This window comes from Somniosus microcephalus, unplaced genomic scaffold, assembly GCF_052327205.1.
Source record: "Somniosus microcephalus isolate GS21.2 unplaced genomic scaffold, FLI_Smic_1.0 unresolved_chr2, whole genome shotgun sequence".
In the NCBI taxonomy this organism is placed as follows: domain Eukaryota; kingdom Metazoa; phylum Chordata; class Chondrichthyes; order Squaliformes; family Somniosidae; genus Somniosus; species Somniosus microcephalus.
Window position 1 is genome coordinate 12,748,821 of NW_028225180.1, and position 25,134 is coordinate 12,773,954.

Sequence of the window (25,134 nt, forward strand, 5' to 3'; positions counted from 1 at the left end):
TGAGGCAGGTAACGGGGGATGAGACACAATCTGAGTGGTGAACTGCGCCCTGCCTCATTCTTCAAACGCACAGCACTGTTCAATTCAATTCAATTCAAATCGCTTTATTGGCATGATGACAAGGTACATCTTACGTTGCCAAAGCATCGAAAAACATTCATGGTTGAACACATAAACACTGATCTATCCATACAGTGTAGAAACAGATATATCCCTGAGTGTATAAATATACATTCATATCTAATTTGTATATACTCTTTTCTTATATTTAGTGGTTGTCCCTCTGTTTATGGCAAGCTGTAACATAGTGTGCCGCTAAGGTTACACAATTTCTCTCTTCCCCTAATAGGTATGGGAGTTTTAGGTCATCATTCAAATTTCTGAATTCCGGGCATATTTTTGTGAATTTTGGGTAGAAATTCTCCCTTATGCCCTGATATTTTCTACAAGCTGTGATGAAGTGCATCTCTGTCTCCACCACACCCTGACTGCAATGAGAACATATCCTGTCCTCTCTTGGTAGCCGGGTCTGCCTGTGTCTACCTTTTTCGATTGCCAGGCTATGTTCACTAAGTCTGTACATTGTCAAGGTTTTTCTCAGTTTGCTATCCTTTACCATGGTCAGGTAATCAGCCATGTTGTGTTGCACTAACGGGAATGAGAGCAATCTTGTATCAGTGGCTCCATAGCTCAGGGGTTAGAGCACTGGTCTTGTAAACCAGGGGTCGTGAGTTCAAATCTCACTGGGGCCTGTGCAAAGTTATTTTCTGTTTCTGAACTAGCCATTAATCCACCAAATGTTTTCTTTTAAGTAGGAAACAGTTCAGAGACCATCCCAAGAACAGGCTCTCACTCCCCTCCCCGTCTCCTTCAATTCAAATCCCCTGTTCTTCTCTCACCTTCTTCACCTCCTCTCTCTACCCCTCCCACTCTGTCCTCTCCTCTTGGGGAGACAAGAAGGCGGATGGGGAGAGGGAGAGTAAAGGGAAGGAGAGAGACTGTGGGTGAAGTGCAGAGAGGGCCAGAGATAGAGAGAGGGGAAGGAGAGAGAGTGTGGGGAAAGGGATAGAGAGAGGGGAAGGGGAGAGAGTGTGGGGAAAGGGATAGAGAGAGGGGAAGGGGAGAGAGTGTGGAGAAAGGGATAGAGAGAGGGGAAGGGGAGAGAGTGTGGGGAAAGGGATAGAGAGAGGGGAAGGAGAGAGAGTGTGGGGATAGGGATAGAGAGAAGGGAAGGAGAGAGAGTGTGGGGAAAGAGAGATAGAGAGAGGGGAAGGAGAGAGAGCGTGGGGAAAGGAATAGAGAGAGGGGAAGGAGAGAGAGTGTGGGGAGAGGGGAAGGAGAGAGAGTGTGGGGAAAGGAATAGAGAGAGGGGAAGGAGGGAGAGTGTGGGGAAAGGGATAGAGAGAGAGTGTGGGGAAAGGGATAGAGAGAGGGGAAGGAGAGAGAGTGTGGGGAAAGGGATAGAGAGAGGGGAAGGAGAGAGAGTGTGGGGAAAGGAATAGAGAGAGGGGAAGGAGAGAGAGTGTGGGGAAAGGGATAGAGAGAATGTGGGGAAAGGGATAGAGAGAGGGGAAGGAGAGAGAGTGTGGGGAAAGGGATAGAGAGAGGGGAAGGAGAGAGAGTGTGGGGAAAGGAATAGAGAGAGGGGAAGGAGAGAGAGTGTGGGGAAAGGGATAGAGAGAGGGGAAGGAGAGAGAGTGTGGGGAAAGGGATAGAGAGAGGGGAAGGAGAGAGAGTGTGGGGAAAGGGATAGAGAGAGGGGAAGGGGAGAGAGTGTGGGTGAAGTGGAGAGAGGGAAGGAGATAGAGGGAGGGGAAGGGGAGAGAGTGTGGGTGAAGTGGAGAGGGAAGGCAATAGAGGGAGGGGAAGTGGAGAGATGGAAGGAGAGAGGCGGAATGTGAGAGAGAGAGTTAAGCGGAGAGACAGAGTGAAAAGAATAGAGAGGGAGAGGAGGGAGGGAGAGAGAGGCGGATGGAGGAGGGGGAAATGAGAGAGGGGAAATGGGAGAGACAGATTGGGAAGGGAGGGGAGAGAGAAAAGGAGGGAAGGAGATAGAGAGAGGGAAGGAGAGAGGTGGAAGGGGAGAGAGAGCGAAGCAGAGAGACAGAGTGAGAAGGGGAGAGAGAGAGAAAGCGAGAGAGCGAGTGCAAGTCAGAGAGAGGGAGAGAGAAAGTAAGAGAGAGAAAGAGAGAGAGAGAATGTGAGAGAGAAAGTGAGAGTGAAAGTGAGAGAGATTAAAAAGAGCAAGAGAGAAAGAGAGAGACAGTGAGAAAGGGAGAGAGAAAGTGATAGAGAATGTGATAGAGAAAGTGAGAGTAATAAAGCAAGAGAGATAGAATGTGAGTGAGAGAGAAAGTGTGCGAGAGAGAGAATGAGAAAGTGAGAACAAGAGAGATATAGAGAAAGGGATGGAGAGAGAGAAAATGAGAGATAGAGAAAGTGAGAGAGTGAAAGAGAGAGAAAGAGAGAGGAGGTAGCGAAAGTGAGAGAGAGAAATTGAGTGGGAGAGAAAGTGAGAGTGAGAGAGAGAAAGTGAGAGAGAAAAAGATAGAGAGAAAGTGAGAGAGAGAGAAAATGAGAGAGAGAAACAGAGAGAGAGAAAGAGAGTGTGAGAGAGAAAAAGAGAGAAAGTGAGAGAGGGAGAGCAAGTGAGAGAGCAATTGAGATAGTCAACACGAGAGAGAGAAAGTGAGAGAGAGAGAGAGAGAAAGTGAGGTAGAGAAAAATTGAGAGAAACTGAGAGAAAGAGAGAGAGAAAGTGACAGAGAAAAATTGAGAGAGAGAAAGAGAGAGGAGAGAGAGAAACTGAGAGAAAGAGAGAGAGAGAAAGTGACAGAGAAATTGAGAGAGAGAAAGAGAGAGGAGAGAGAGAAACTGAGAGAGAGAGAGAGAGAGAACAAGTGAGAGAGAGAGAGGTAAAATGAGATTGAGAAACAGAGAGAAAGTGAGAGAGACACAGAGAAAAAGAGAAAGAGGTAGAAAGGGAGTGACAGAGATGACCAAAAACTCCCATACCTACTAGGGGAAGAGAGAAATTGTGTGACACTAGCGGCACACTATGTTACAGCTTGCCATAAACAGAGGGACAACCACTAAATATAAGAAGAGAGTATATATAAATTATATGAAAGTCTATTTATACACTCAGGGATATATCTGTTTATACACTGTATGGATAGATCGGTATTTTTGTGAGCAAACATGAATGTTTTTCGATGCTTTGGCAACATAAGATGTAACTTGTCATGCCAATAAAGCGATTTGAATTGAATTGAGTGACAGAAAGATAGAAAGAAAGATAGAGAGAGAGTGGTAGAGACACAAGGAGGGAGAAATATAGAAAGAAGGAGGCAGAGAGACTGAGAGAGAGATGTGTAACTGAGTTGCCTTGGGACATTTTAGCATGGGAAAGTTGCTCTATTGTAGTTGTGAGGTGACTATTGAAGAGCCTGAGGCAGGTAACGGGGGATGAGACACAATCTGAGTGGTGAACTGTGCCCTGCCTCATTCTTCAAACGCACAGCACTGTTCAATTCAATTCAATTCAAATCGCTTTATTGGCATGATGACAAGGTACATCTTATGTTGCCAAAGCATCGAAAAACATTCATGGTTGAACACATAAACACTGATCTATCCATACAGTGTAGAAACAGATATATCCCTGAGTGTATAAATATACATTCATATCTAATTTGTATATACTCTTTTCTTATATTTAGTGGTTGTCCCTCTGTTTATGGCAAGCTGTAACATAGTGTGCCGCTAAGGTTACACAATTTCTCTCTTCCCCTAATAGGTATGGGAGTTTTAGGTCATCATTCAAATTTCTGAATTCCGGGCATATTTTTGTGAATTTTGGGTAGAAATTCTCCCTTATGCCCTGATATTTTCTACAAGCTGTGATGAAGTGCATCTCTGTCTCCACCACACCCTGACTGCAATGAGAACATATCCTGTCCTCTCTTGGTAGCCGGGTCTGCCTGTGTCTACCTTTTTCGATTGCCAGGCTATGTTCACTAAGTCTGTACATTGTCAAGGTTTTTCTCAGTTTGCTATCCTTTACCATGGTCAGGTAATCAGCCATGTTGTGTTGCACTAACGGGAATGAGAGCAATCTTGTATCAGTGGCTCCATAGCTCAGGGGTTAGAGCACTGGTCTTGTAAACCAGGGGTCGTGAGTTCAAATCTCACTGGGGCCTGTGCAAAGTTATTTTCTGTTTCTGAACTAGCCATTAATCCACCAAATGTTTTCTTTTAAGTAGGAAACAGTTCAGAGACCATCCCAAGAACAGGCTCTCACTCCCCTCCCCGTCTCCTTCAATTCAAATCCCCTGTTCTTCTCTCACCTTCTTCACCTCCTCTCTCTACCCCTCCCACTCTGTCCTCTCCTCTTGGGGAGACAAGAAGGCGGATGGGGAGAGGGAGAGTAAAGGGAAGGAGAGAGACTGTGGGTGAAGTGCAGAGAGGGCCAGAGATAGAGAGAGGGGAAGGAGAGAGAGTGTGGGGAAAGGGATAGAGAGAGGGGAAGGGGAGAGAGTGTGGGGAAAGGGATAGAGAGAGGGGAAGGGGAGAGAGTGTGGAGAAAGGGATAGAGAGAGGGGAAGGGGAGAGAGTGTGGGGAAAGGGATAGAGAGAGGGGAAGGAGAGAGAGTGTGGGGATAGGGATAGAGAGAAGGGAAGGAGAGAGAGTGTGGGGAAAGAGAGATAGAGAGAGGGGAAGGAGAGAGAGCGTGGGGAAAGGAATAGAGAGAGGGGAAGGAGAGAGAGTGTGGGGAGAGGGGAAGGAGAGAGAGTGTGGGGAAAGGAATAGAGAGAGGGGAAGGAGAGAGAGTGTGGGGAAAGGGATAGAGAGAGGGGAAGGAGAGAGAGTGTGGGGAAAGGAATAGAGAGAGGGGAAGGAGAGAGAGTGTGGGGAAAGGGATAGAGAGAATGTGGGGAAAGGGATAGAGAGAGGGGAAGGAGAGAGAGTGTGGGGAAAGGGATAGAGAGAGGGGAAGGAGAGAGAGTGTGGGGAAAGGAATAGAGAGAGGGGAAGGAGAGAGAGTGTGGGGAAAGGGATAGAGAGAGGGGAAGGAGAGAGAGTGTGGGGAAAGGGATAGAGAGAGGGGAAGGAGAGAGAGTGTGGGGAAAGGGATAGAGAGAGGGGAAGGGGAGAGAGTGTGGGTGAAGTGGAGAGAGGGAAGGAGATAGAGGGAGGGGAAGGGGAGAGAGTGTGGGTGAAGTGGAGAGGGAAGGCAATAGAGGGAGGGGAAGTGGAGAGATGGAAGGAGAGAGGCGGAATGTGAGAGAGAGAGTTAAGCGGAGAGACAGAGTGAAAAGAATAGAGAGGGAGAGGAGGGAGGGAGAGAGAGGCGGATGGAGGAGGGGGAAATGAGAGAGGGGAAATGGGAGAGACAGATTGGGAAGGGAGGGGAGAGAGAAAAGGAGGGAAGGAGATAGAGAGAGGGAAGGAGAGAGGTGGAAGGGGAGAGAGAGCGAAGCAGAGAGACAGAGTGAGAAGGGGAGAGAGAGAGAAAGCGAGAGAGCGAGTGCAAGTCAGAGAGAGGGAGAGAGAAAGTAAGAGAGAGAAAGAGAGAGAGAGAATGTGAGAGAGAAAGTGAGAGTGAAAGTGAGAGAGATTAAAAAGAGCAAGAGAGAAAGAGAGAGACAGTGAGAAAGGGAGAGAGAAAGTGATAGAGAATGTGATAGAGAAAGTGAGAGTAATAAAGCAAGAGAGATAGAATGTGAGTGAGAGAGAAAGTGTGCGAGAGAGAGAATGAGAAAGTGAGAACAAGAGAGATATAGAGAAAGGGATGGAGAGAGAGAAAATGAGAGATAGAGAAAGTGAGAGAGTGAAAGAGAGAGAAAGAGAGAGGAGGTAGCGAAAGTGAGAGAGAGAAATTGAGTGGGAGAGAAAGTGAGAGTGAGAGAGAGAAAGTGAGAGAGAAAAAGATAGAGAGAAAGTGAGAGAGAGAGAAAATGAGAGAGAGAAACAGAGAGAGAGAAAGAGAGTGTGAGAGAGAAAAAGAGAGAAAGTGAGAGAGGGAGAGCAAGTGAGAGAGCAATTGAGATAGTCAACACGAGAGAGAGAAAGTGAGAGAGAGAGAGAGAGAAAGTGAGGTAGAGAAAAATTGAGAGAAACTGAGAGAAAGAGAGAGAGAAAGTGACAGAGAAAAATTGAGAGAGAGAAAGAGAGAGGAGAGAGAGAAACTGAGAGAAAGAGAGAGAGAGAAAGTGACAGAGAAATTGAGAGAGAGAAAGAGAGAGGAGAGAGAGAAACTGAGAGAGAGAGAGAGAGAGAACAAGTGAGAGAGAGAGAGGTAAAATGAGATTGAGAAACAGAGAGAAAGTGAGAGAGACACAGAGAAAAAGAGAAAGAGGTAGAAAGGGAGTGACAGAGATGACCAAAAACTCCCATACCTACTAGGGGAAGAGAGAAATTGTGTGACACTAGCGGCACACTATGTTACAGCTTGCCATAAACAGAGGGACAACCACTAAATATAAGAAGAGAGTATATATAAATTATATGAAAGTCTATTTATACACTCAGGGATATATCTGTTTATACACTGTATGGATAGATCGGTATTTTTGTGAGCAAACATGAATGTTTTTCGATGCTTTGGCAACATAAGATGTAACTTGTCATGCCAATAAAGCGATTTGAATTGAATTGAGTGACAGAAAGATAGAAAGAAAGATAGAGAGAGAGTGGTAGAGACACAAGGAGGGAGAAATATAGAAAGAAGGAGGCAGAGAGACTGAGAGAGAGATGTGTAACTGAGTTGCCTTGGGACATTTTAGCATGGGAAAGTTGCTCTATTGTAGTTGTGAGGTGACTATTGAAGAGCCTGAGGCAGGTAACGGGGGATGAGACACAATCTGAGTGGTGAACTGTGCCCTGCCTCATTCTTCAAACGCACAGCACTGTTCAATTCAATTCAATTCAAATCGCTTTATTGGCATGATGACAAGGTACATCTTATGTTGCCAAAGCATCGAAAAACATTCATGGTTGAACACATAAACACTGATCTATCCATACAGTGTAGAAACAGATATATCCCTGAGTGTATAAATATACATTCATATATAATTTGTATATACTCTTTTCTTATATTTAGTGGTTGTCCCTCTGTTTATGGCAAGCTGTAACATAGTGTGCCGCTAAGGTTACACAATTTCTCTCTTCCCCTAATAGGTATGGGAGTTTTTGGTCATCATTCAAATTTCTGAATTCCGGGCATATTTTTGTGAATTTTGGGTAGAAATTCTCCCTTATGCCCTGATATTTTCTACAAGCTGTGAGGAAGTGAATCTCTGTCTCCACCACACCCTGACTGCAATGAGAACATATCCTGTCCTCTCTTGGTAGCCGGGTCTGCCTGTGTCTACCTTTTTCGATCGCCAGGTTATGTTCACTAAGTCTGTACATTGTCAAGGTTTTTCTCAGTTTGCTATCCTTTACCATGGTCAGGTAATCAGCCATGTTGTGTTGCACTAACGGGAATGAGAACAATCCTGTATCAGTGGCTCCATAGCTCAGGGGTTAGAGCACTGGTCTTGTAAACCAGGGGTCGTGAGTTCAAATCTCACTGGGGCCTGCGCAAAGTTAGTTTTTGTTTCTGAACTCGCCATTAATCCACCACATGTTTTCTTTTAAGTATGAAACAGTTCAGAGACCATCCCAAGAACAGGCTCTCACTCCCCTCCCCCTCTCCTTCCATTCAAATCCCCTGTTCTCCCCTTCACCCTCTCGCTACACATTTCTCTCACCTTCTTCACCTCCTCTCTCTACCCCTCCCACTCTGTCCTTTCCTCTTGGGGAGACAAGAAGGCGGATGGGGAGAGGGAGAGTAAAGGGAAGGAGAGAGACTGTGGGTGAAGTGCAGAGAGGGCCAGAGATAGAGAGAGGGGAAGGAGAGAGAGTGTGGGGAAAGGGATAGAGAGAGGGGAAGGGGAGTGAGTGTGGGGAAAGGGATAGAGAGATGGGAAGGGGAGAGAGTGTGGGGAAAGGGATAGAGAGAGGGGAAGGAGAGAGAGTGTGGGGAAAGGGATAGAGAGAAGGGAAGGAGAGAGAGTGTGGGGAAAGAGATAGAGAGAGGGGAAGGAGAGAGAGTGTGGGGAAAGGGATAGAGAGAGAGTGTGGGGAAAGGGATAGAGAGAGGGGAAGGAGAGAGAGTGTGGGGAAAGGGATAGAGAGAGGGGAAGGGGAGAGAGTGTGGGGAAAGAGATAGAGAGAGGGGAAGGAGAGAGAGTGTGGGGAAAGGGATAGAGAGAGGGGAAGGAGAGAGAGTGTGGGGAAAGGGATAGAGAGAGGGGAAGGGGAGAGAGTGTGGGGAAAGGGATAGAGAGAGGGGAAGGGGAGAGAGTGTGGGGAAAGGAATAGAGAGAGGGGAAGGAGAGAGAGTGTGGGGAAAGGGATAGAGAGAGGGGAAGGAGAGAGAGTGTGGGGAAAGGGATAGAGAGAGGGGAAGGAGAGAGAGTGTGGGGAAAGAGATAGAGAGAGGGGAAGGAGAGAGAGAGTGTGGGAAAGGGATAGAGAGAGGGGAAGGGGAGAGAGTGTGGGGAAAGGGATAGAGAGAGGGGAAGGAGAGAGAGTGTGGGGAAAGGGATAGAGAGAGGGGAAGGAGAGAGAGTGTGGGGAAAGAGATAGAGAGAGGGAAAGGAGAGAGAGTGTGGGGAAAGGGATATAGAGAGAGGGGAAGGAGAGAGAGTGTGGGGAAAGGGATAGAGAGAGGGGAAGGGGAGCAGAGTGTGGGGAAAGGGATAGAGAGAGGGGAAGGAGAGAGTGTGGGGAAAGGGATAGAGAGAGGGGAAGGGGAGAGAGTGTGGGGAAAGGGATAGAGAGAGGGGAAGGAGAGAGTGTGGGTAAAGGGATAGAGAGAGGGGAAGGAGAGAGAGTGTGGGGAAAGGATAGAGAGAGGGGAAGGAGAGAGAGTGTGGGGAAAGGGATAGAGAGAGGGGAAGGCGAGAGAGTGTGGGGAAAGGGATAGAGAGTGTTGGGGAAAGGGATAGAAAGAGGGGAAGGAGAGAGAGTGTGGGGAAAGGGACAGAGAGAGGGGAAGGAGAGAGAGTGTGGGGATAGAGATAGAGAGAGGGGAAGGAGAGAGAGTGTGGGGAAAGGGATAGAGAGAGGGGAAGGGGAGAGAGTGTGGGAAAGGGATCAGAGAGAGGGGAAGAGAGAGAGTGTGGGGAAAGGGATAGAGAGAGGGGAAGGAGAGAGAGTGTGGGGAAAGAGATAGAAGGGAAAGGGGGAGAGAGTGTGGGGAAATGGATAGAGAGAGGCGAAGGTGAGAGAGTGTGGGGAAATGGATAGAGAGAAGGCGAAGGTGAGATGAGTGTGGGGAAAGGGATAGAGAGAGGGGAAGGAGAGAGAGTGTGGGGAAGGGAAGGAGAGAGACTGTGGGGGAAGGGGAGACAGGGAAGGAGATGGAGAGATGGAAGGAGAGAGGCGGAATGGGAGAGAAAGAGGGAAGCAAAGAGGAGAGAGGGAGAGAGAAAGAGAGAGGAGGTAGCGAAAGTGAGAGAGAGAAAGAGAAATAGAGAGAGGGAAAGTGAGTGAGAGAGAAAGAGAGAGATAGAAAGGGAGCGACAGAAAGATAGAGAGAGAGTGGTAGAGACACAAAGAGGGAGAAATATAGAAAGAAGGAGGCAGAGAGATTGAGAGAGAGATAGAGTGTAACTGAGTTGCCTTGGGACGTTTTAGTACGTGAAGGTTGCTCTATTGTTGTTGAGAGGTGACTATTGAAGAGACTGAGGCAGGTATTGGTGGGATGAGATACAACCTGAGTGGTGAACTGCGCCCTGCCTCATTCTTCAAACACACAGCACTAACTGGAATGAGAAGCAATTCAGTGCAGGTGGCTCCATAGCTCAGGGGTTAGAGCAGTCGTCTTATTTAAACCAGGGGTCATGAGTTCAAATCTGACTGGTGCCTCTGCAAATTTGTTAATTCACAGCATGTTTACTTTTAAGTGTGAAACAGCTCCGAGACCAACACGAGAACAGGCTCAATCTCCATCTCTCTCCCTCCTTCCGTTCAATTCCCCTGTACTCCCCCCTTTGCCTGCCTCTCTCTCACCACATCTCTCCCTTTCCTCTCTCACTCTGTCCGTTTCCTCTTGGGGAGAGTAGAAGGAGGAGGATGGGGAGAGAGAAGGTAAGGGAAAGAGATAGAGAGAGGGGAAGTGGACAGCTGGAAGGAGGGAGGCGGTAAGACAGCGTGAGGAGAGAAGAGAAAGAAGAGGGAGTAGAAAGGGAGAGAGAGGTGGGAGTTGGAGAGGGGGGATGCCGAGAGCGGCAAGGTGAGATCGAGCGAGGGGAAGGGGAGAAGGAGGCAGATGGAGGAGGGGGAAATGAGAGAGGGGAAACAGGGGAGACAAAGTGGGAAGAGAGAGAAGGGGAGGGAAGGAGATAGAGGCAAGAGGGAGTGACAGAGTTAGCAAGGGAGGGAAGAGAAGAATGAAGAGAAGGGGGTGAGAGGGAAGGAGATAGAGAGAGAGGGGAAGTGTAGGGGTTCGCAAAATTCCCCTATTTTCCTTGAAGATCGGGAAATATTGGTCCACATCGTGGTTGAAGAATTATGTGTTTTGAATTGCCTCTGGGTTGGATCAATGTTTTTAAAGCATACTCAGAGCCACAAAAGACTGCTCTGAGATGGACAGCACGTGGACAACACCGGAATCGAGGAGTTCTGTGGAAATATTCGCACACATTAAGACAGTACATTTGATTTGAATTTGTGCCCTTAAGCCTGGTCAATCACAAAAAGTTTTTAAAATGGCCCGTCAGAAAGCATTGGCCAAGAACAGTGCGGCTTGGAAAAGCAGCTTGTACAGCTTGTAATGTGTCTGTGTGAAAGACCTGTCAATCAAACCAGGGAGTTTCCCTTTTGTGGAGAGGCAAGGTTTGTTTATACGAAACTGCAGGATGTTGATTTACTTACGGGATTAGCCCACTTGAACCGAAACAGCAGAACAATTGGCTTCTATTTACACAGAAAATCCAAACCCATTCAAAGCACTTACACACAATAGATACATCTAAACTCAGGAAAAAGGACTTTTGACATGCAACAGTTCAGGAATGAATGGGCTTTTGAATCACCCAATTCTAAACAATAAGGCAGTTGGATTCCCTTTTGTTTTAGCCCAGGTGAACTCCGGATGTGGGCGGGTACACTTCGGCCCCAGAGTGCAGACACATTAAATCACTCACTTTGAATCAGCCAGTCATGGCTTTCTTTTGTGTATTGGAACTTTTGGGCGCGAATTTTGCACACAGACCTTTTCAGCGCCAAACAGGAGTTGGCAGGATATAAAAGATAGCTCCTGAGAAGCGATCTCTCTCTCTTACTTCGCTGGACCACAGGTGAGCAGGGTTTCTGACTCCTCAGCAAGGCCACCTAGTCAGGAGTTAGGGGGGGGGTGATTTAGGGGAAATTGCTAAGATTGTTTAATCAACATTGTAGCCATCAATCCCTCGTTTTTGCCGTCTGCCTTCCCCCATTTAAGCAATTTTACTGTAATTACTGTGTTCATGTGGTATAGTTTAAATTTGCTTACAGTTTCTTTAGGTTAATAAAGTTTGACTTTCTCACACCCAGACCAGTTGTCTGCTTTTAATATATCATTAATTATAAGTCCTTCAGTCAGAACTGGAAGGTGGGGTAGCGATTTGAAACCGCTGTTTGAATTGGTTTAAGGGTAGCAGGCAAAGGCTGCTGACCAGGTAAATTACCGTAAACCAGGTAAAAGGTTGGAATTGGTCAGGGTGCGGGCAAAGCTGCCTGACCAGGCAAATTACCGTAAACCAGTTAAAAGATGCCCCCCTACAGAAGGAGAGAGGTGGAAGGGCGCAAGAGACAGAGTGAGAAGGGGAGAGAGAGCGGAAAGTGGAGAGTGTGAGAGAATAGATGAAGAGAAGGGTGGATGGAGGAAGAGCAATGACACTGAGGAAGGGCGAAGGGTGAGAGAGAGAGAAAGGTAACAGAGAGGGAGAGAGAAAGAGAGAGAAAGTGAGAGAGCCACAGAGAAAAAGAGAAAGAGCTAGAAAGGGACAGAGAGTGACAGAAAGATAGAGAGAGAGTGGTAGAGACACAAAGAGGGAGAAATATAGAAAGAAGGAGGCAGAGAGACTGAGAGAGAGATAGAGTGTAACTGAGTTGCCTTGGGACGTTTTAGTCCGTGAAAGTTGCTCTATTGTTGTTGAGAGGTGACTATTGAAGAGCCTGAGACAGGTATCGGGGGATGAGACACAATCTGAGTGGTGAACTGCGCCCGGCCTCATTCTTCAAACGCACAGCACTAACTGGGAATGAGAAACAATGCAGTGCAGGTGGCTCCATAGCTCAGGGGTTAGCGCACCGGTCTTGTTAAACCTAGGGGTTGTGAGTTCAAACCTTACTGGGGCCTGTGCAAATTTGTTAATTCACAGCATGTTTACTTTTAAGTATGAAAAATCTCTGAGGCCAACACGATAACAGGCTCTCTCTCCCTTCCCAATCTCCACCTCTCTCTCTCCTTCCATTCAATTCCTCCTCTTTGCGTCTCTCATTCACCTCCCTCTCTCTGCACTTTCCCCTCTCTCTCACCACTTCCCTTCCTCCTACTCTCTCCCCTTTCCTCTCTCTTTCCCCCTCTCACTCTCTCCTTTCCTCTTGGGGGAGAGTAGAAGGAGGATGGGGAGAGAAGAGGCGAAAGGGAGAGAGTGTGTAGGGGAGAGAGAAAAGGGAAGGAGATAAAGAGGGGAAATGGGAGGCGGGAAGCAGTAAGACAGCGTGAAAAGAGGAGAGAGGGAGAGAAGAGAACGAGGGGAAAGGGTGGAGAGAGAGGCGGATGGAGGAAGTGGGAGTTGGAGAGGGGGTTGCCGAGAGCGGGAAGGTGAGATAGAGCGAGGGGGAAGGGGGAGAGTAGAGGCAGGTGGAGGAGGGGGGAAATGAGAAAGGGGAAACAGGAGAGACGAAGAGGGAAGGAGAATAGAGGGAAGAGGGAGTGACAGAGTTAGAACGGGGGAAGAGGGGAAGGAGAGAGGTGGAAGGGGGGCGCAAGAGACAGAGTGAGAAGGGGAGAGAGCGGGAAAGTGGAGAGTGCGAGAGAATAGATGAGGGAACGGCGGATGGAGGAAGAGCAATGAGACTGAGGAAGGGCGAAGGGCGAGAGAGAGAGAGTAAAAGTGAAATCGAGTAAAAGAGAAAGAGGTAGAAAGGGAGTGATAGAGAGAGTGGTAGAGACATAAAGAGGGAGAAATATAGAAAAAAGGAGGGAGAGGGATAGAGTGTAACTGAGTTGCCTTGGGATGTTTTCGTACATGAAAGTTGCTCTATTGTTGTTGAGAGGCGACTATTGAAGAGCCTGAGGCAGGTATCGGGGGATGAGACACAATCTGAGTGGTGAACTGCGCCCTGCCTCATTCTTCAAACGCACAGCACTAACTGGAATGAGAAACAGTTCAGTGTGCGTGGCTCCATAGCTCAGGGGTTAGAGTACTGATCTTATAAACCAGGGGTCGGCGAGTTCAAATCTCACTGGAACTCTGTGCAAATTTGTTAATTCACAGTGTGGCAAAGCATTAAGAAGCTCCAAACAACTGTACATAATTCGCATTAGTGATGTGTTAACTACAGACTGAATCTGTACCATTGTATATACTGTTTGCATGTACAGAACATGGCCCTTTTAAGAGCGCAAGCAAACATGATGATGTCATGCTGCTAATCATGTGATCACCCAAAGGTGGGAAAAATGTGATGACATCATGATGCCATCCACAGGACCGCCCTGGTAGTCCTCGTGGTGCTTCAGACCTTTATTTATAGTTCTCTTGCATCAATCTGTTTAAACTCATTAGTTTGACATTATAAACCTTTTTGATTGATTGCCTGCATTGGACTCAATCTCTAGATAGGAATTTGACCATTCCTACATTGGTGACCATGACTTTTGTGAACGGATTTCGCGAAAGGAACACAGCATGGAGGCAAACGCCATTTTGTTGAAGCTGCCGCAGTTTCTTGGAGCAACAAGCGACCTCGTGGTTCATCCAAGTTGAAGCCCAGTTCGCCCTGAGAGGCATCGTTGCGATCAGACCCGATACTTATACGTGGTCTCCGCTCTCGACGGCTCTGCTGCCTCGTGGATCATCAGTCTTCTCGAGAATCCACCTACTGACCGTAAGTATGAGACCCTCAAGGCGCGGTTGCTACAGGTTTTCGGGCTCACGAAATTGGAGCGCGCCCGGCGTCTGCTCGCTATGCCCGGGATCGGGGACTCCAAACCTTCCGAGCTGATGAGCCAGATGCTCACACTCCTCGGCTCCGAACCGCAATGCTTTCTCTTCAGAGAGTTATTCCTCAGCCAATTACCGGAGCAGGTGCAAGCGGCCTTGGCGAGATTCGAGGTCGAAGACTGCGCAACGCTCGCTGCTGAAGCAGACAAAATATCGGAGTTACGCAACAGCACTGCGCTGCCACAAGGCGCCCATCCCCACAGCCGCCGCCCCAGCTCCTCAGCCCGCGGGGCTGTGCTTCTACCACGCGCGGTTTGGCACGAAGGCAAGATGTTGCCGCCCTCCCTGCAGCTTCTCTCAAAAAAAATCAACAACTCCGTCCAATGAAGAACGGGTCTAACGGGTGCCCCACAGCCGCGATGGCAATCGGCAATGCAGGCAAGCTTCTCTTCATCACAGATGCCATCTCCGGTCGTCGGTTCCTGTGCGACACCGAGGCGCAGTACAGCATTCTACCCGCATCAGCTCTTGATGTACAGGCTGGGAAGCACGGCCTCCCCCTCGAAGCGGCTAACGGCGTTTCTATTCGGACCTTCGGTAGACGGCGGGTCCAGGTGTGTTTCGGCGGCCAGCGGTTGTTCTGGGAATTCGTTATGGCCAAGGTTTCGCAAGCCATTCTCGGTGCAGATTTCCTGTGCGCCAACGGCCTCCTGGTCGATGTAAGGAACCGGCGGCTGATCAACGCGGCCACGTTTCACTCTATCCCTTGCCACCGTAGTAACACCATGTCACGCACTGTCTCCTGCGCTTTCCCGACTCCGGATGAGTTCGCTCACCTGCTGGGCGAATTTCCAGACCTGACCAGGCCCACGTTCTCCTCCACGGCCACGAAACATGGTGTGGAACACCACATCAGCACCACCGGCACCCCGGTCCATGCGCGGGCCCGACGCCTCGAACCTGGCAAGCTAGCGGTCGCGAAGGCGGAGTTCGCAACGATGGAGCATTTAGGGATTATTCGCATGTCGAATAGTCCCTGGTCTTCACCTCTTCACATCGTACTGAAACCTGGCGGCGGATGGCGGCCCTGCGGCGACTATCGGCACCTCAACGACGCCACCACTCCTGATCGATACCCGATCCCCCACATCCACGATTTCTCTGCCCATTTGGCAGGAAACACCGTTTTTTTCCAAGGTTGACCTTGTCCGGGGCTACCACCAGGTCCCGGTGCACCCACACGACATTCAGAAGACCGCAGTCATCACCCCTTTCGGTCTCTTCGAATTTTTAAGGATGCCGTTTGGGCTGAAGAACGCCACCCAGGCTTTCCAACGCCTCATGGATTCCGTGCTGCGGGACCTCAAGTTCCTCTTCGTCTACTTAGACGACATTCTCATTGCCAGTCCTAATAAGGAGGAACACATCTCTCACCTCCGCATCCTCTTTCGACGCCTCAGCCAACATGGCCAGATTATCAACCCAGCCAAGTGTCAGTTTGGTCTGCACCAAATCGATTTCCTGGGACATCGCATTACCTTAGAGGGAGCAGTTCCTTTGCAAGCAAAGGTAGAGGCGGTGACCTCCTTTCCACGCCCGCAGAACACAAAGGCCCGTCTAGGAATTCCTCGGCATGGTAAACTTTTACCACCGTTTCGTGCCTAAGGCAGCACTATTCATGCAGCCCCTGTACGAGGCCCTCAAGGGCAAGTCTGGCAAGGACCTGGTAAGCTGGATGGTTGACATGGACCGGGCATTCTTCAACACCAAGCGCGCCTTAGCCAACGCGACCGTGCTGGCCCACCCGCTACCAGGAGCCACCATTGCCCTCACCACCGACGCGTCAGATTACGCAATCGGCGCCATTCAGGAGCAGTGGGTGAACAGGACGTGGCAGCCGTTGGCACTCTTCAGCCGTCAACTGCGGCGTAACGAGCGGGCGTACAGTACTTTCGACAGGGAGCTACTAGCCCTTTTTCTGGCCATCCGCCTTTCCGGTTCTTGTTGGAAGGACGTCCTTTCACAGCCTTCGTCGACCACAAGCCACTGATGTTTGCCATGGCCAAGACCGCCGAACCGTGGTCATCTCGACAACAACGTCAGCTGACATGCATCTCTGAATTTACCACAGACATTCAGCACGTGGCCGGTAAAGACAACCTGGTGGCAGATTGCCTCTCCCGCGCGACCGTGCATGCGGTCCAGCTGGGCATTGACTACGCTCTCATGGCAGCAGACCAAGTCTCAGACCCAGAAGTGCAGGCTTACCACACCAACATCACTAGCCTCCAGTTGGCCGACGTCAGGTTCCATTCAGCTGGTACCACGTTGCTGTGTGACGTCTCTGTTCGGGACCCTCGCCCTATTGTGCCGGTCGCCTGGCGCCGCAAGGTGTTTGACGCCGTACATGGGTTGTCACACCCGGGAATGAAGGCTTCTCAGAAGCTAATGTCTTCTAAGTTCGTTTGGCGGGGCATGCATAAAGATGTCCGCAACTGGGCTAACACCTGCGTGGTATTCCAAAAGGCCAAGGTTCAGCGCCACATCAAGGCTCCATTGGCCACCTTTGCAGTTCCTGAGCGACGGTTTGACCACTTCAATGTGGACCTGGTACGACCACTTCCACCTTCCCACGGTTTGACGCACATCCTGACCATAGTAGATCGCACCACCAGATGGCCAGAGGCAGTTCCCCTGTCATCTATTACTTCAGCGGACGTGGCCAGGCGTTCATCTCTTCATGGGTCACCCGTTTTGGAGTGCCTGCTGACATCTCTTCGGACTGGGGCCTGCAGTTTTCCTCTGAGCTCTGGAATGCGGTGGCTCAAGGATTCGGTGTCAAGTTACACCGCACCACAGCCTACCACCCACAAGCAAACAGTCTGTGCGAACGTTTTCACAGATCGCTTAAGGCCGCACTGAGGGCCATCCTCCAAGACGCTGGATGGACAGACAAGCTACCATGGGTCATGTTGGGCCTTCGCACGGCCCCCAAAGAAGATCTTCACACTTCCGTGGCAGAGCTCGTTTACGGTCAGCCGCTGCGAGTGCCAGGGGATTTCCTGCCAACACCAACAGAGCCATGGTCCACCTCACGCCAGCTTATCAGCCACCAGGAAGCAGCCAGATGTTTTGCGCTGGTTCCCACATCGCATCACGGGGCTCAGGGCTCTCACGTTCCAGTGGAGCTGAAACAAGCTGATTACATGTTCATCTGCCACAATGCTCACCGGGATCCACTCAAGGCCCCATACACTGGTCTTTTCCATTTGTTAGAGGCAGGAGACAAAACCTTCAAGGTGGATGTCGGTGGTAAACCGGACCACATTTCGGTCGACCGTTTGAAGCCGGCACACCTGGACCTTGACCGTCCCATTGAGACCGCACAGCCACCGAGACGGGGTCGGCCGCCCACTGTCGTCGCGCCAGAGCAAGTGCAACCACCTGGCAGACCGCCCGCCGTCCAACAGCTTGCGCTTCGGGAATACAGGAATCGTTCTGACAGGCTTGTCAGACCCCCTCACCGTTTGACTTTTTCCATTAAAGACAATTCTGGGGGGGCACATGTGGCAGAGCCACTGAGGGACTCTGAACAACTGTACATAATTCCCTTTAATGATGTGTTAACCACAAACTGAATCTGTACCATTGTATATACTGTTTGCATGTACAGGGCGCGGTCCCTTTAAGAGCACAAGCAAACGCGATGACGTCATGCCACTAATCACATGATCACCCAAACGCGGGAAAAACGTGATGATGTCATGACGCCATCCAGGGGACCACCCTGGCAGTCCTCGTGGAGCTTCTGACCTGTTAAGACCTGTATTCATAGTTCTCTTGCATCAATCTGTTAAACTCGTTAGTTTGACATTAAAAAACTTTTTGATTGATTGCCTGCGTCGGACTCAATCTCTAGATAGGAATTTGACCATTCCTACAACAGCATGTTTACGTTTAACTATGAAACAGCTCCGAGACCAACACGAGAACAGGCTCTCTCGCCCTTCCCAATCTCCATCTCTCCCTCTCCTTCCATTCAATTCCCCTGTACTCCCCCTCTTTGCCTGTCTCTCTCTTCCTTACCCCTCTCTCTACCTATCTTCCCTCTCTCTCCCTCAGCCTCTCTCTCACCTTCCCCATCTCCCATTCACCTCCTCTCGCTACACTTTCCCCTCTCTCTCACCACTTCCCTTCCTCCTATTTACAAAGGGTAAATCGTGTTTGACTAATCTGCTGGAATTTTTTGAGGAAGTAACTGGTAAAATAGATGGGGGAGAGCCAGTGGATGTGGTGTACCTTGACTTCCAGAAAGCCTTCGATAAGGTTCCACACAAAAGATTATCATGCAAAATTAAGGCTCATGGGATTGGGGGCAAAGTATTAACGTGGATAGAGAACTGGCTGGCGGATAGAAAACAGAGAGTTGGAATAAACGGCTCGTTTTTGGAGTGGCAGGCAGTGACCAGCGGGGTGCCGCAAGGATCTGTCCTGGGACCCCAGCTGTTCACAATATATATAAATGATCTGGATCAGGGAATTGGATGCAATATTTCCAAATTCGCTGATGACACTAAACTAGGAGGAGGGGTGGGCTCTGATGAGGATGTCAGGAGGCTACAGTGCGATTTGGACAGGTTGGGGGAATGGGCGGATACGTGGCAGATGCACTATAATGTGGATAAATGCGAGGTTATCCACTTTGGGGGTAAAAACAGGAGGGTAGATTATTATCTAAATGGCAATAGATTGGGAGATGGGGAAGTGCAGAGGGACCTGGGTGTTCTTGTGCACCAGTCACTGAAGGAGAGCATGCAGGTGCAACAGGCGATTAAGAAGGCAAATGGTATGTTGGCCTTCATATCAAGGGGGTTCGAGTATAGGAATAGGGATACCTTACTACAGCTGTACAAGGTGCTGGTGAGACCGCATCTGGAGTATTGTGTACAGTTTTGGTCGCCCCATCTGCGGAAGGATGTTCTTGCCATGGAAAGAGTGCAGCGGCGATTCACCAGGCTGATACCTGGAATGGCGGGAATGACCTACGAGGAGAGATTGAATAGTTTGGGCTTGTACTCACTGGAGTTTAGAAGATTGAGAGGGGATCTCATCGAAACATATAAAATTATGGCAGGCCTGGACAGGCTGAATTCAGAGAGAATGTTTCCAATGGCAGGGGAGCACAGAACCAGGGGCCACAGTCTAAAAATAGCGGGCAAATCATTTAAAACAGAGATGAGGAAGAATTTCTTCACTCAAAGAGTGGTGAGCCTGTGGAATTCCCTGCCACAGAGGGCTGTGAAGGCTAATTCAATAAATATTTTCAAGAGAGAATTGGATATATTTCTGAAGGCTAAGGGGATTAAGGGTTACGGAGAAAAGGCGGGGACGGGGTACTGAACTGGTAAGATCAGCTAAGATCTCAGACGAAGATCAGCCATGATCTCATTGAATGGCGGAGCAGGCTCGAAGGGCCGAATGGCCTACTCCTGTTCCTATCTCTATGTTTCTATGTTTCCTACTCTCTCCCCTTTCCTCTCTCTTTCCCCCTCTCACTCTGTCCTTTCCTCTTGGGGAGAGTAGAAGGAGGAAAGGGAGAGGAGGATGGGGAGAGAAGAGGCGAAAGGGAGGGAGAGGGTGCAGGGGAGAGAGAAAAGGGAAGGGGGTAGAGAGAGGGGAAGTGGTGAGGTGGAAGGAGAGAGGTGGGAAGCGGAGAGACAGCATGAAAAGAGGAGAGAGGGAGAGAAGAGAAAGAAGAGGGAGAGAGAATGAGGGGAAAGGGAGAGAGAGGTGGATGGAGGAAGGGGGGAAGGGGGGATTCCGAGAGCGGGAAGGCGAGATAGGGCGAGGGGAAGGGGAGAGAGAGGCAGATGGAGGAGGGGGAAATGAGACTGAGGAAGGGCGAAGGGGAGAGAGAGACAGTAAAAGTAACAGAGAGGGAGAGAGAAAGAGAGAGACACAGAGAACAAGAGAAAGAGGTAGAAAGGGAGTGACAGAAAGTGACAGAAAGATAGAGAGAGAGTGGTAGAGACACAAAGAGGGAGAAATATAGAAAGAAGGAGGCAGAGAGACTGAGAGAGAGATAGAGTGTAACTGAGTTGCCTTGGGACGTTTTAGTACGTGAAAGTTGCTCTATTGTTGTTGAGAGGCGACTATTGAAGAGTCTGAGGCAGGTATCGGGGGATGAGACACAATCTGAGTGGTGAACTGCGCCCTGCCTCATTCTTCAAACGCACAGCACTAACTGGAATAAGAAACAAGCCAGTGCAAGTGGCTCCATAGCTCAAGGGTTAGAGCACTGGTGTTATAAACCAGGGGTCGTGAGTTCAAATCTCACTGGTGTCTCTGCAAATTTGTTAATTCACAACATGTTTACTTTTAAGTATGAAACAGCTCCGAGACCAACACGAGAACAGGCTCTCTCGCCCTTCCCAATCTCCACCTCTCTCTCTCCTTCCGTTCAATTCCCCTGTACTCTCTCTACACAGCCCCCTCGCTATTTAACCCTAATAAGAACATAAGGAGCAGGAGTAGACCATACGGCCCCTCGGGCCTGCTCCGCCATTCAATAGGATCATGGCTGATCTGAACCTAGACTCACGTCCACTTCCCTGCCCGCTCCCCGTAACCCCTAATTCCCTTATCAGCTAGGGAACACGTCTATCTCCGTTTTAAATTTATTTAATGTTGCAGCTTCCACAGCTCTCTGAGGTAGCAAATTCCATAGATTTACTACCCTCTGAGTGAAGAAGTTTCTCCTCATCTCAGTTTTAAAAGGGCAGCCCCTTATTCTAAGATGATGCCCCCTAGTTCTAGTCTCACCCATCAGTGGAAACATCCTCACCGCATCCACCCGATCAAGCCCCCTCACAATCTTATATGTTTCGATAAGATCGTCTCTCATTCTTCTGAATTCTAATGAGTAGAGGCCCAACCTACTCAACCTTTCCTCATACGTCAACCCCCTCATCTCTGGAATCAACCAAGTGAACCTTCTCGGAACTGCCTCGAGAGCAAGTATGTCTTTTCTTAAATATGGAAACCAAAACTGTACGCAGTATTCCAGGTGTGGCCTCACCAGTACCCTTTATAACTGAAGCAAGGCTTCCCTGCTTTTATACTCCATTCCCCGTGCAATAAAAGCCAAGATTCCATTGGCCTTCCTGATCACCTGCTGCACCTGCATACTAACCTTCTGTGTTTCATGCACCAGGACCCCCAGATCCCTTTGTACTGTAGCACTTTGCAGTTTCTCTCCATTTAGATAAGAACTTGCTCTTTGATTTTTTCTGCCAAAGTGCATAACCTCACACTTTCCAACATTAGATTCCATCTGCCAAATTTCTGCCCACTGACTTAGCCTGTCTATGTCCTTTTGCAGGTTTTATATGTCCTCCTCACTCACTGCTTTCCCTCCCATCTTTGTATCGTCGGCAAACTTGGATATGTTGCACTTGGTCCCCTCCTCCAAATCGTTAATATAGATTGTAAAGAGTTGGGGTCCCAGCACTGACCCCTGCGGAACACCACTAGTTACTGATTGCCAACCCGAGAATGAACCATTTATCCCAACTCTCTGTTCTCTGTTAGATAGCCAATCTTCCACCATGCCAGTATATTACCCCCAATCCCGTGATTTTTTAAATCTTGTGCAATAATCTTTTGTGTGGCACCTTGTCAAATACCTTTTGGAAGTCCAAATACACTACATCCACTGGTTCCCCTTTATCCACCCTATTTGTTACTTCCTCAAAGAAGTCGAGCAAATTTGTCAAACATGACTTCCCCTTCATAAAACCATGCTGACTCTGTCCGATTAAATTATGCTTATCCAAATGTCCTGTTACTGCTTCCTTATAAATGGACTCCAACATTTTACCAAGCACAGATGTTAGGCTAACTGGTCTATAGTTTCCAGCCTTTTGTCTACCTCACATTTAAAATAAGGGCGTTACATTAGCAGTTTTCCAATCTGCTGGGACCTTTCCTGAATCCAGGGAGTTTTGGAAAATTACCACCAATGCATCCGCAATCCCTACCACCACTTCTCTCAAGACCCTAGGATGTAAGCCATCAGGTCCAGGGGTTATATCCACCTTTAGTCCCATTATCTTACTGAGTACCACCTCCTTAGTGATTTTAATCGTGTTTAGCTCCTCCCCCCCATTGCCCCCTGTTTGTCCAGTGTTGGGATATTTTTAGTGTCCTTTACTGTAAAGACTGATACAAAATATTTGTTCAGCGTTTTTGCCATCTCCATGTTCCCCACCATTAATTTCCCGGTCTCGTCCTCTAAGGGACCAACATTCACTTTAGCCACCCTTTTTCTTTTTATATAACTGTAGAAACTCTTGCTATCTGTTTTTATATTTTATGCTAGTTTACTTTCATAATCTATCTTCCCTTTCTTAATTAATCTTTTAGTTATTCTTTGCTGGCTTTTAAATGCTTCCCAATCTTCTATCCTCCCACTAGATTTGGCTACTTTATATGTCCTTGTTTTCAGTCGGATACTATCCTTTATTACTTCACGTAGCCACGGATGGCTGTCTTTTCTTTTACGCCCCTTTTTCCTCAGTGGAATATATTTTTCTTGAAAGTTGTGAAATATCTCCTTGAATGTACACCACTGCTCAAGTACCGTCTTACACCTTAATCTATTTTCCCAGTCCACTTTAGTCAACTCTGCTCTCATACCTTCATAGTCTCCTTTATTTAAGCTTAATATGCTGGTTTGAGATCCAACTCTCTCACCCTCCAACTGAATTTGGAATTCAACCATGTTATGATCACTCATTCCAAGGGGATCCTTTCCTGGGACATTTTTTATTAATCCTGTCTCATTACACAGGACCAGATCTAAGATTGCCTGCCCCCTGGTTGGTTCAGTAACATACTGCTCAAGGAACCCATCCCTAATGCACTCTATAAACTCTTCCTCAAGGCTGCCCTGCCCAATTTGATTTGTCCAGTCAATATGAAAATTAAAATCCCCCATGATTATAGCTGTTCCCTTATTACAAGCCCCAACTATTTCCTGATTTATACTCCGACCAATAGAGTTGCAACTGTTGGGAGGCCGATAGACTACGCCCACTGGTGACTTTTTCCCCTTATTATTCCTTATCTCCACCCAAACTGTTTCACTATCCTGATCCTTTGACCCAATATCATTTCTCACTATTGCAGTGATTCCATCCTTTATTAACATAGCCACCCCACCTCCCTTTCATTCCTGTCTGTCCTTCCTAATTGTCAAATACCCCTGGATGTTTCGTTCCCAGTCATGGTCACCTTGCAGCCATGTTTCTGTAATGGCCACCAGATCATACCCATGTGTAGTTATTTCTACCATCAACTCGTCTATTTTGTTACGAATGCTGCATGCATTCAGATAAAGAACTTTTAAATATGTTTTGTGTCAATTTATTCCTGCTTTTACCCCCTTTACTACTTTACCTTTAGCTTTATACATTCTGTCCCTTCCTGACACGCTCTGGTTATTAATTCCCCCACTGCTACCTTGCTCTATTGCCGTCTCCGCTGACATTTTTATTTTTCGCTCTCTTGAAACCTCCCCCCCACTAATTAGTTTAAAGCCCTCTCTACAGCCCTAGTTATTCAATTCGCCAGAATTCTAGTCCCAGCACTGGCCAAGTGAAGTCTGTCCCAACGGAACAGCTCTCTCCCGTCCCAGTACTGGTGCCAGTGTCCCAAGAAGCAAAACCCATTTCACCCACACCAATCTTTGAGCCACGCATTTGACTCTCTGATTTTATTTACCCTAGCCAAATTTGCTCGTGGCTCAGGTAGTAATCCAGAGATTATTACCCTTGTGGTTCTGTTTTTTAATTTGGCCCCTAGCTGCTCATACTCCCTCAGCAGAACCTCTTTCCTTGTCCTATCTATGTCATTGGTACCAACATGGACCACGACAACTGGATCCTCCCCCTTCGACTCCAAGTTTCTCTCTAGCCCAGAGGAGATGTCCTTAACCCTGGCACCGGGTAGGCAACACAGCCTTCGGGACTCTCGCTCTCAGCTGCAAAGAACCCTCTCTCTCCCTCCGCCTCTCTCTCACCTTCCCCAACTCCCATTCACCTCCGCTATCGACACTTTCCCCTCTCTCTCACCACTTCCCTTCCTCCTACTCTCTCCCCTTTCTTCTCTCTTTCCCCCTCTCACTCTGTCCTTTCCTCTTGGGGAGAGTAGAAGGAGGAAAGGGAGAGGAGGATGGGGAGAGAGAGTGTGTAGGGGAGAGAGAAAAGGGAAGGAGATAGAGAGAGGGGAAGTGGAGAGCTGGAAGGAGAGAGGTGGGAAGCGGAGGGACAGCGTGAAAAAAGGAGAGAGGGTGAGAAGAGAAAGAAGAGGGAGGGAGAATGAGGGGAAAGGGAGATAGAGGCGGATGGAGGAAGTGGGAGTTGGAGAGGGGGAGTGCCGAGAGCGGGAAGGCGAGATAGAGCGAGGGGAAGGGGCGAGAGAGGCAGATGGAGGAGGGGGAAATGAGAGAGGGGAAACAGGAGAGACAAAGTGGGAAGGGAGAGAAGAGAGAAGGGGAGGGAAGGAGATAGAGGGAAGAGGGAGTGACAGAGTTAGAAGGGAAGAGGGGGAGGGAAGAGAAGAATGAAGGGAAGGGGAAAGAGGGAAGGAGATAGAGAGGGGAAGGAGAGGGGTGGAAGGGGGGAAGAGACAGACTGAGAAGGGGAGAGAGCAAGAGAATAGATGAGAGAAGGGCGGATGGAGGAAGAGCAATGAGACTGAGGAAGGGCGAAGGAGAGAGAGAGAGAGAGAGTAACAGTAACAGGGAGGGAGAGAGAAAGTGAGAGAGACACAGAGAAAAAGAGAAAGAGGTAGAAAGGGAGTGACAGAAAGATAGAGAGAGAGTGGTAGAGACACAAAGAGGGAGAAATATAGAATGAA

The 25,134-nt window shown here is 48.6% G+C and overlaps 4 non-coding genes across 4 annotated transcripts; all 4 read left to right on the plus strand.

Moving 5' to 3' along the window:
* The first annotated feature begins 679 nt into the window (after window positions 1-679).
* trnat-ugu (transfer RNA threonine (anticodon UGU)) lies at window positions 680-752 on the plus strand. Its single transcript has one exon. It is a non-coding gene; the product is annotated as a tRNA-Thr (tRNA).
* A 3,377-nt stretch (window positions 753-4,129) lies between these two features.
* Window positions 4,130-4,202, plus strand: trnat-ugu (transfer RNA threonine (anticodon UGU)). The gene has a single exon. It is a non-coding gene; the product is annotated as a tRNA-Thr (tRNA).
* A 3,314-nt stretch (window positions 4,203-7,516) lies between these two features.
* Window positions 7,517-7,589, plus strand: trnat-ugu (transfer RNA threonine (anticodon UGU)). The gene has a single exon. It is a non-coding gene; the product is annotated as a tRNA-Thr (tRNA).
* A 12,897-nt stretch (window positions 7,590-20,486) lies between these two features.
* On the plus strand, window positions 20,487-20,559 carry trnai-uau (transfer RNA isoleucine (anticodon UAU)). Its single transcript has one exon. It is a non-coding gene; the product is annotated as a tRNA-Ile (tRNA).
* Window positions 20,560-25,134: the final 4,575 nt, after the last annotated feature.